The following is a 9,602-nucleotide window of genomic DNA, read 5'->3' on the forward strand; positions in this document are numbered from 1 at the left end:
AGTTCATCGCAATACTTTGTTATATACCCTTTGTGGGCAATGACAGAGGCCAAACGTCTTCTGGTACCTTGGTCCAGTCCTCCAGGCAGATCTCCTCTAGAGCCGGGAGGTTCTGGGCCTGACGCTGGGCAACACAGACTTTCAACCCCCTCCACAGATCTTCTATGGGGTTGAGACCTGGAGACTGGCTGGTCCACTCCAGGACCTGGAAATGCTTCTTCTGAAGCCCCTCCCTCGTTGCCCCGGCGGTGTGTTTGAGATCATTGTCCTGCTGGAAGAACCAGCCACGGTTCTTCTTCAGCCCTTCCTGATGGAAGGAGGTTTTCACTCAGAATCTCACGATACATGTCCCCACTCCTTCTGTCCTTTCCACGGTTCAGTTGTCCTGGTCCCTTTGCAGAAAAGCAGCCCCAAAGCATGATGTTTCCACCCCCATGCTTCACAGTAGGTCTGGTGTTCTTTGGATGTACCTCAGCATTCCTTCTCCTCCAAACACGACCAGTTGAGTTTTTACTAAAAAGTTCTATTTTGGTTTCATCTGACCATCTGACATTCTCCCAATCCTCTTCTGGATCATCCAAATGTTCTCTAGCAAACTTCAGACGGGCCTGGACATGTCCTGGCTCGGGTTAGGGGGACACGTCTGCAGGATGTGAGTCAGGTGCCATTAACACAGGTAATGAGTGGAGGACAGAGGAGCCTCTTAAAGAGGAAGTTACAGGTCTGTGAGAGCCAGAAGTCCTGCTTGTTTGTAGGTGACCAAATACTCATTTTACCTTGTAATTTACCAATTATTTAATTAATAAATCCTACAACCTGATTTCCTGGATTCTTTCCCCCCATTCTGTCTCTCATAGTTGAGGTGAACCTATGATGAAAATGACAGGCCTCTCATCTTTCTAAGTGGGAGAAGCAGACTCTCTCTATTTCGTGGTGTCCAACCAGGTGCTGGACAGTGTCTTCATTCCTCTGTGCTGAGTCTCCGTCCCTGTTTCCTCCTGTCACCTTCACATATGTACACAATGTTTGTTCCACTTCGAGCCTCTTTTCTATGAAGGACTCTGCTGCTTTATTTTTCTCTCCCCGCCGTGACTTTTAACCAAAGTTAAGCTACTTTTATCAAAGGAACTAAGTGTCTTTATGTGTAAAAATACATTATTATTCTTCCTCGGTCACTGAAATGTGACTAATAATTAACTTATAATAACCCGTCTAAACAGGAAGCATCTATTTGGGATGAAACCATTTTTATCGGTGCATCCACATGAGTAAACTATTAATGGTTATGAGAGAAATTTAAAATCAAATGTATAACATGCTGCAATGAATCACTTAGATGTTTGTCAGTAAAGTTCAATGTTTATGTCCATCTGTGTCTCATAGAGAACTGAAATTTGATTTCTCTTCATGCCCACATTTAAAAATTATTTCACACACTAAAAATATACAATATACAAGAAATGATTGAGGTACATATATACAGGCTAAGAATATGATAAGTTAAGAGAAGTATAAAAAGTTAAACGAGGTAAACACAGCAGTGAAATCAACAGTAAAGTAACAGAATGTTATAACAAATATAAACGATGATGATTGACTTGGTTCTTTCAGAGACGGTTTCTATTGGATCATCAGAGCAAACAGAAGATTCCAGAACGTCTTCCAGAGACATCTGGTCCCACATGGCTGAGCAGAGAGCAGGACGGGTAGTAGTGGTAGACACGGCCACCCGTAACCTGGTCAGTGAGACTAGCTGTCAACAGGTAACAGGATCATCTGGTTAGTAACACTAGCTGTCAACAGGTAACAGGATCATCTGGTTAGTAACACTAGCTGTCAACAGGTAACAGGAACACCTGGTCAGTGAAACTAGTTGTCATCAACAGGTAACAGGAACACCTGGTTAGTGAAACTAGTTGTCATCAACAGGTAACAGGAACACCTGGCCAGTGAAACTAGTTGTCAACAGGTAACAGGAACACCTGGTCAGTGAAACTAGTTGTCATCAACAGGTAACAGGAACACCTGGTTAGTGAAACTAGTTGTCATCAACAGGTAACAGGAACACCTGGTTAGTGAAACTAGTTGTCATCAACAGGTAACAGGAACACCTGGTCAGTGAAACTAGTTGTCATCAACAGGTAACAGGAACACCTGGTCAGTGAAACTAGTTGTCATCAACAGGTAACAGGAACACCTGGTTAGTGAAACTAGTTGTCATCAACAGGTAACAGGAACACCTGGTCAGTGAAACTACCTCCTTAAAGAACTATGACATGATTTATGATGGTTTGATTCTTTTAAAGTTGTCATAGGTATTTGTTGAAGGTTTGTCATGGACATTTCCTCCTTCCTGCTGAAGAAACTAGAGTTATTCTCCATTCTGGTCCTTTGTTTTGCTTCATGCAGCCACATTGTCACTGGATGAATGAAGGAGGCAGATCAGTTTAGTAGCTGAACTCTGACCTCTGACACTGAGCTTCACTGTGGTTACAGCTGACCTCTGACCTCTGACCCTGAGCTTCACTGTGGTTACAGCTGACCTCTGACCCTGAGCTTCACTGAGGTTACAGCTGACCTCTGACCCTGAGCTTCACTGTGGTTACAGCTGACCTCTGACCTCTGACCCTGAGCTTCACTGTGGTTACAGCTGAACACTGACCTCTGACCCTGAGCTTCACTGTGGTTACAGCTGACCTCTGACCCTGAGCTTCACTGTGGTTACAGCTGACCTCTGACCTTTGACCCTGAGCTTCACTGTGGTTACAGCTGACCTCTGACCCTGAGCTTCACTGTGGTTACAGCTGACCTCTGACCCTGAGCTTCACTGTGGTTACAGCTGACCTCTGACCCTGAGCTTCACTGTGGTTACAGCTGACCTCTGACCTCTGACCCTGAGCTTCACTGTGGTTACAGCTGACCTCTGACCTCTGACCCTGAGCTTCACTGTGGTTACAGCTGACCTTTGACCTCTGACCCTGAGCTTCACTGGGGTTACAGCTGACCTCTGACCTCTGACCCTGAGCTTCACTGAGGTTACAGCTGACCTCTGACCCTGAGCTTCACTGAGGTTACAGCTGACCTCTGACCCTGAGCTTCACTGGGGTTACAGCTGACCTCTGACCTCTGACCCTGAGCTTCACTGAGGTTACAGCTGACCTCTGACCCTGAGCTTCACTGTGGTTACAGCTGACCGCAGGTGTAAACAGAACAAAACTTTTGTTATTTGCTCAGCAACAATTTGGGCTATAAAATGACACAGGTGCAGTGAAATGTAAATGTAAAGCAGAACTTAGAATCGAGCAGAGTGGAGTTAGATGAGACACTTATTTTGTCCTGAAGGTAAAGAAACATGACAAATAGAATATATACCATGATTTCAGGATGTCTGAAATAATTCTACCTCATTTCTTTGTCAATAATTCCTTTCCATTAAAACATTATTACCTCAAATAACAACGTTTTCATTTCTTTTCAGAAAAGTTTGTAGTGATTCCATCTGAGCCTGGAGATCAGTCAGAGGCTGTTTTCATGATGATACTTTAATTTTAAATCCTCCTCACAAGCATTTCTAAAGGTTTCATCATTTACAGTAATAAATGATTTAAAGTAATTCAGCATTTTGTTTAGAATAAGAAGAATCATACAGTATCTAAAGAAATTCAGGATCTCCTTCACTATACTTTTTGGTTCTAAGCATTCTTCCCCGTTCATCATGAGAGTGAATCTTTTCTTTCTAGGCTGTTTTTATAAACTGAACTTGGAATATGATGGTTTGTTCTCCTTCCTCAATCCACTTGGCTCTGGACCTTAGAAATACTCTCTGAGCTTTATTCAGATACAATCTACTGGATGTACCTTCCAGTGTACTTGTGCTTCCCAGAACTGAACATGACCCATAAAGCCATGACGTAACTTTAGCCACTGACGTCATTCTGCCTTTTAAATATGGCGGTGACCACATACAAGTATGGCGCTGACCGTAAACAAGCATGTCAGCAGCCACAAACAAGCCACCATCTTAATACCGCACTGGCGGGGTTTCAATTCTGGAGAAGTACGGTCGCACTGCGGATCATGTACTACCGCCTCTCACCGACAGTGGCGCTGTGATTGTGCTTCGGAACAAAATGGAGGCGGCCTGCAGGAAGCGGCCATATTTCATGTACTACCGCCTCCCACCGACAGTGGCGCTGTGGTGGTGATTCAGAACAGAAATGGCAGAACAATGTGACAGCGATCATAAAGAAGCAGCCATATTGTCGGCCATCTTGGATTCCCCACTGGCAGCCTCTTCCTCTGGATGCCGCGAACGGTCCCTCGCCAATATCTTAGCTACAGGGGATGTGTACCAGCGGCTTCTGGCTGAGTTTCCTGAACTGACAGTCCCTACCTTCTCAGCCTCCATAGTTAAACATGGTGTGGAACATTATATCCCACTAATGGGCCGCCGGTGTTTGCTCGTCCTCACAGGCTGGATGCTGCTAAGCTGGCTATGCTAAGGAGGAGTTTGCCACTATGGAGAGACTGGGTATCGTGAGGCGCTCTGACAGCCCCTGGGCCTCACCTTTGCACATGGTTCCTAAATCGGATGGAAGATGGAGGCCTTGTGGGGATTTCCGGCGCCTCAACAATATTACCGCACATGATCGGTACCCCGTTCCACACATCCAAGACTTTTCCGTCCACCTGACAGGAAAAGTGATTTTTTCCAAGGTGGATTTGGTAAGAGGCTACCACCAGGTACCTGTCCATCCGCAGCATGTGCCCAAGACTGCAGTGATCACGCCTTTTGGACTTTTTGAGTTTTTGCGGATGCCGTTTGGACTAAAAGGTGCAGCACAAACATTCCAGGGCTTGATGGACTCCATGTTAAGGGGCCTGCCCTTCCTGTTCGTATATCTGGATGACATCCTAGTGGCCAGCGCCTCACCTGCAGAGCACCTATTACACCTGCGGCAGCTCTTTGAGAGACTTAATGAGCACGGGCTGATCGTGAACCCAGCAAAGTGCTGTTTTGGAATATCAGACATTGAGTTTCTGGGCCAACATGTATCCTCACGGGGAGTGGTGCCCTTACCGGCTAAGGTGGAAGCGATCACTGCCTTTCCACGCCCGGAAACCATAAAGTCACTGCAGGAATTCCTGGGCATGGTGAACTTTTATAACCGCTTCATCGCACACGCAGCTCACATGATGCGTCCCCTGTTTGAAGTTCTGAGTGGCAGAAAGGCCAAGCAGGACGTGGACTGGTCCCCAGAAAGGATCCTGGCTTTCCAGAAGGCCAAGGTTGCCCTCTCCAACACCGCCATGCTCGCCCACCCATCTCCAACCGCACCGGTAGCGCTCACCACTGATGCCTCGGACTACGCAGTGGGGGCAGTATGTGAACAGTGGGTGGAGCTGGCAGCCTCTGGCGTTCTTCGGCAAACAACTGCGTGACAATGAGAGGAAGTACAGCAGGTTTGACAGAGAACTCTTGGCTCTTTTCCTCACCATACGTCACTTTAGGTTTCTGTTGGAAGGCCGGCAGTTTACTGCTTTTGTGGACCATAAGCCCCTCACCTTCGCCATGTCCAAGACCTCGGAGCCCTGGTCTGGGCGGCAGCAGCGCCACCTCTCTGCCATTTCAGAGTTCACCACAGACATTCGGCATGTAGCTGGAAAAAACAATGCTGTGGCCGACTGCCTCTCCCGGGCACACGTGAACTCTGTGCACCTTGGAGTGGACTATGCTGCCATGGCCAGCGACCAGCTGACTGACTGTGACATCCAGGCCTACAGGACAGCCGCCACAGGATTACGGCTGCAGGATGTGGTCTTCCATGACAGCGGGGCCACGCTCCTCTGTGACATGTCTACAGGACAGCCCCGCCCCATGGTACCTGCTGGCTGCCCCGCCTCATAGTACCTGCTGGCTGCCCCGCCCCATGGTACCTGCTGGCTGCCCCGCCCCATGGCACCTGCTGGCTGCCCCGCCCCATGGTACCTGCTGGCTGCCCCGCCCCATGGTACCTGCTGGCTGCCCCGCCCCATGGTACCTGCTGGCTGCCTCGCCCCATGGCACCTGCTGGCTGCCTCGCCCCATGGCACCTGCTGGCTGCCTCGCCCCATGGCACCTGCTGGCTGGCGACGGCAGGTATTTGAGGCGGTTCATGCTCTATCGCATCCGGGTGTAAAAGCATCAGTGAAGCTGGTGGGGGCAAAGTTCGTCTGGCCGGGCCTCGGGGATGACGTCAGGAGTTCTCGCACCCAGAATGGAGTGGGTGTTTCGCTGACGTGTGGGGGTGTGTTGGTGACGCGGAGGTGTGAAAAGAGGAAGTCCAGTGACGCACGATAGAACTGTTTCACAGGTGGACTGTCATGCAGCTGGAGGCCATAAAGAAAAACCGACTCGACTCCTCCATCCGTCTCGTCTTTCTCTGCCTCCACAGTATATAATGCTGTATGTAGGGATGTCCCGATCCGATCGGTAGATATCGGATCGGGGCTGATATTAGTGGTTTGTGAGTGATCGGGGATTGTCAAATCCAGCCGATCACCCCGCCGATCTAAAAAAAAAAAAAAAAAAAAAAACGCGGTCCGCAACGTCCCCTAATAACCAGAACAATCAGGGACTAGAAGCTCGGGTGGAGCTGCAGAAGCTAGAAGCAGGCGGAGCGGGGCCATAGACCTATAAAACTAGAGTTATATACAGTGGTTTATGTGTTTATGTGCAGAATCCTACTTCTAAATTTCTATGTGGTCTGTCTTCTTCTGCATTTTTGTTGTGTTTGGTGAGTCACAGCGCCCCTAAAGGCCTGGCCTGTGTACTACATGTCCTGAAGCCTCGTGTTGAGCCGTGTTCATGGTGAGGTGTGGACAACGTTTTTTGGGAGAAGGCCAGGGAGGACAAAGATCGTTTTTTCATTGTGTGGATGTTCCTCAGTTTACAACAACAACTAAAGAGAAAGAGAAGAATCTTGATTCAATAAGTGAGTTTTACAATAATTTCTAGGTAAACAAAGCTTCTGCCAATAGTGCTTTTAGCTTCAGACATCTTAGTCGCTCCAAAAATACACTGTTGAGTATCTTTGCAATAGCACTGCGAGTATCGGATCGGGAAAGTATCGGTATCGGCCGATACTCAATTCTGAAAAATTGGATCGGTATCGGGGGCCAAAAAGTCTGATCGGGACGTCCCCAGCAGTATGTGAGCGAGTGTGTTGTTGCTGTGTTTGTTGTTTGATTGATCATGTAATAAAAATATTTTTAAAAATTATAATTTTTGAAATGATCTGCCATCATGTACTTTTAACAGCTTCATCTGTGCTGTTCTGAGGAGTTTCAAAATTTGCTACAAAAGCAGCATCAACCTCAAATATTACCACAACTTTTTAATCATTTATTTGAAATAATCAGAAATTCTTCAGTTGCCAAATGAAGAGAGTCTGATCAAATGTGAAGCTACAAATAGTGAAATGCAATTTGATATTTTTATTTCATTACAGAGTAATGCATCGTGGTTTTTTACCTTGACTTTAAAGGATAAACACCTACTTTTTAGTATCTATTTTGACTCTATTAAGCCATTATAAATAAAATATGTTAAATTCAGCAGCCAGCAAGGTGGATGCATGTTTCCTCCCTCCTAAAAAATCCTCATATCTACAAACTAAAGTACTTGACTGCAAACAATTGAAAAACATCGCTGATGATCCAAACTGCCGTCCGCACCAGGCCAACAGGGAGGAGTCGTGAGCAACACAATCCCAGACAGAGTCCAGACAGGTCCAGACAGATCCAGACAGGTCCAGACGAGTCCAGACAAATCCAGACAGAGTCCAGACAGATCCAGACAGAGTCCAGACAGAGTCCAGCCAGGGTTAGACAGGATCCATACAGATCCAGACAGAGTCCAGACAGGTCCAGACAGGATCCAGACAGAGTCCAGACAGAGTCCAGACAGAGTCCAGACAGAGTTCAGACAGAGTCCAGACAGAGTCCAGACAGAGTCCAGACAGGATCCAGACAGAGTCCAGACAGAGTCCAGACAGATCCACTGAAATGATGAAACGGACTGACAGAAATGGACGACAACATTCTGGATCTGGAAACAAGATCAAGACGATTTAATCAACGACCAGCAGCAATAGGTCCTGGTAACCTGGACAACACAGTCTGGTGATAAAGCCTTGGACATGCCATGGTTTCTGACCAGGTGGGGCTGGTGCAGGTTTGATATCCTGGACGGACCAAAGACCCCGATAGAAGCACTGAGAGTATTTGAACATGAGAAGAGTTGGCCACCCTGCAGTCACTTCTTCAAATATCTTCAACTGAAGAGTTTTACCAGTGCAAACCAGGATCAGTCCATATCTTGTCCTCCTCTGACCATGTTAGAAAAGACCTTTACTAAAAATCCTTAAGCAAGAGGAGTCATTTCAGAATTCTTTGACTCCCTGACGGCCTTCTCCTCTGGTTCGACTGAGTCTGAAAAAACAGCGTGCGATAAAAGAGCTAAAGGAGGAATTAACGCAGGAGCAGTGGAAGAGTTCCTGTAACATCTCCCCGACAGAAAGAAGCACCTCTACCTCCTGCTGTATTACCGCTTAATGAGTAATCACATTACTCCAGACAAACTGAACAAACGCCATGCCAACAGACCAGACCCTTGCAATGGAGGTGGGAGGAGGACAGTCTGTTACACTGCGGGATTCTGGGAAGAGACGAGAAAGGATTCTTTCACTGAGACGGGAGTTGGAGCCTAAATTGGTTTGGTTTGGCCTGAAGATGGACAGAATATAAAACATACTGACCAAACCTTTGTCAATATATGCTTCTTACATGCAAAGACCTGTCCATTAGATGGACGGGTGTGATTGCGCCCCCTGCTGGAGCCGTGCCCCACAGCGATGAAGGCGTTCCCTGTGAGGCTTTGAATGGACGCTAACAAGTGCGGGATTCTTGTGGAACCGACCAGCCGCCATGTTCTCTGTGTGTTTTATGTTTACCATGCAATATATACGGGTTGGCATCACAGTGGAGAGCTATGTCTGCTAACTTTGTGAAGTAATTTCTAAGAAACGTAACTATGTAATTACACTGGATTATCTGTGACCAGTTCTCTGCTTTCAATATATTTTCATGGGTTTTTTATGTGACAATGAAACTTCGAATGAAAAACATGATGAATTGGGAATTATCCATACTTTTCTCAGCTCTGGACAGAAATTTACATGTAATAATTTGAAGCACCAAAATAGCCTCTCAGATATTAATAAATGAATGAAGAATCCAAATAAATGTTTCCCACGACTGGAGAAAAGTATTTTTTACTTCATTTCTGATGTAACATTACTTTAGTAATTAGCAGGAACAACAGCATGAAAACACACCGGCTGGTTCGACCCAGTACAGTCAAAATGGACAAAAAGTCACACACATTAAATACTACAATATCACTATTGTATATTTCACTGGTGTTAAATGTGTTAAATTATCATATGTTTGATAAAAGTTTGCACCAAATGACAATATCTAACAGTTTTAGTTCAAAATAAAATAAAATGAGATGAGGACACTGAAACAGCCTTTCAAACATAAAAAGTCTCAGTTCGGAC

General features: G+C 46.3%; 1 protein-coding gene across 1 annotated transcript in view; it reads right to left on the minus strand.

Annotated features, from left to right (window-relative positions):
- The window catches only part of ydjc (YdjC chitooligosaccharide deacetylase homolog), a 48,548-nt gene that overhangs the window by 38,688 nt on the left and 258 nt on the right, over window positions 1-9,602 (minus strand). The window lies entirely within an intron of this gene.

This window comes from Lipophrys pholis, assembly GCF_963383615.2.
Source record: "Lipophrys pholis genome assembly, chromosome: 7".
Lineage (NCBI taxonomy): Eukaryota > Metazoa > Chordata > Actinopteri > Blenniiformes > Blenniidae > Lipophrys > Lipophrys pholis.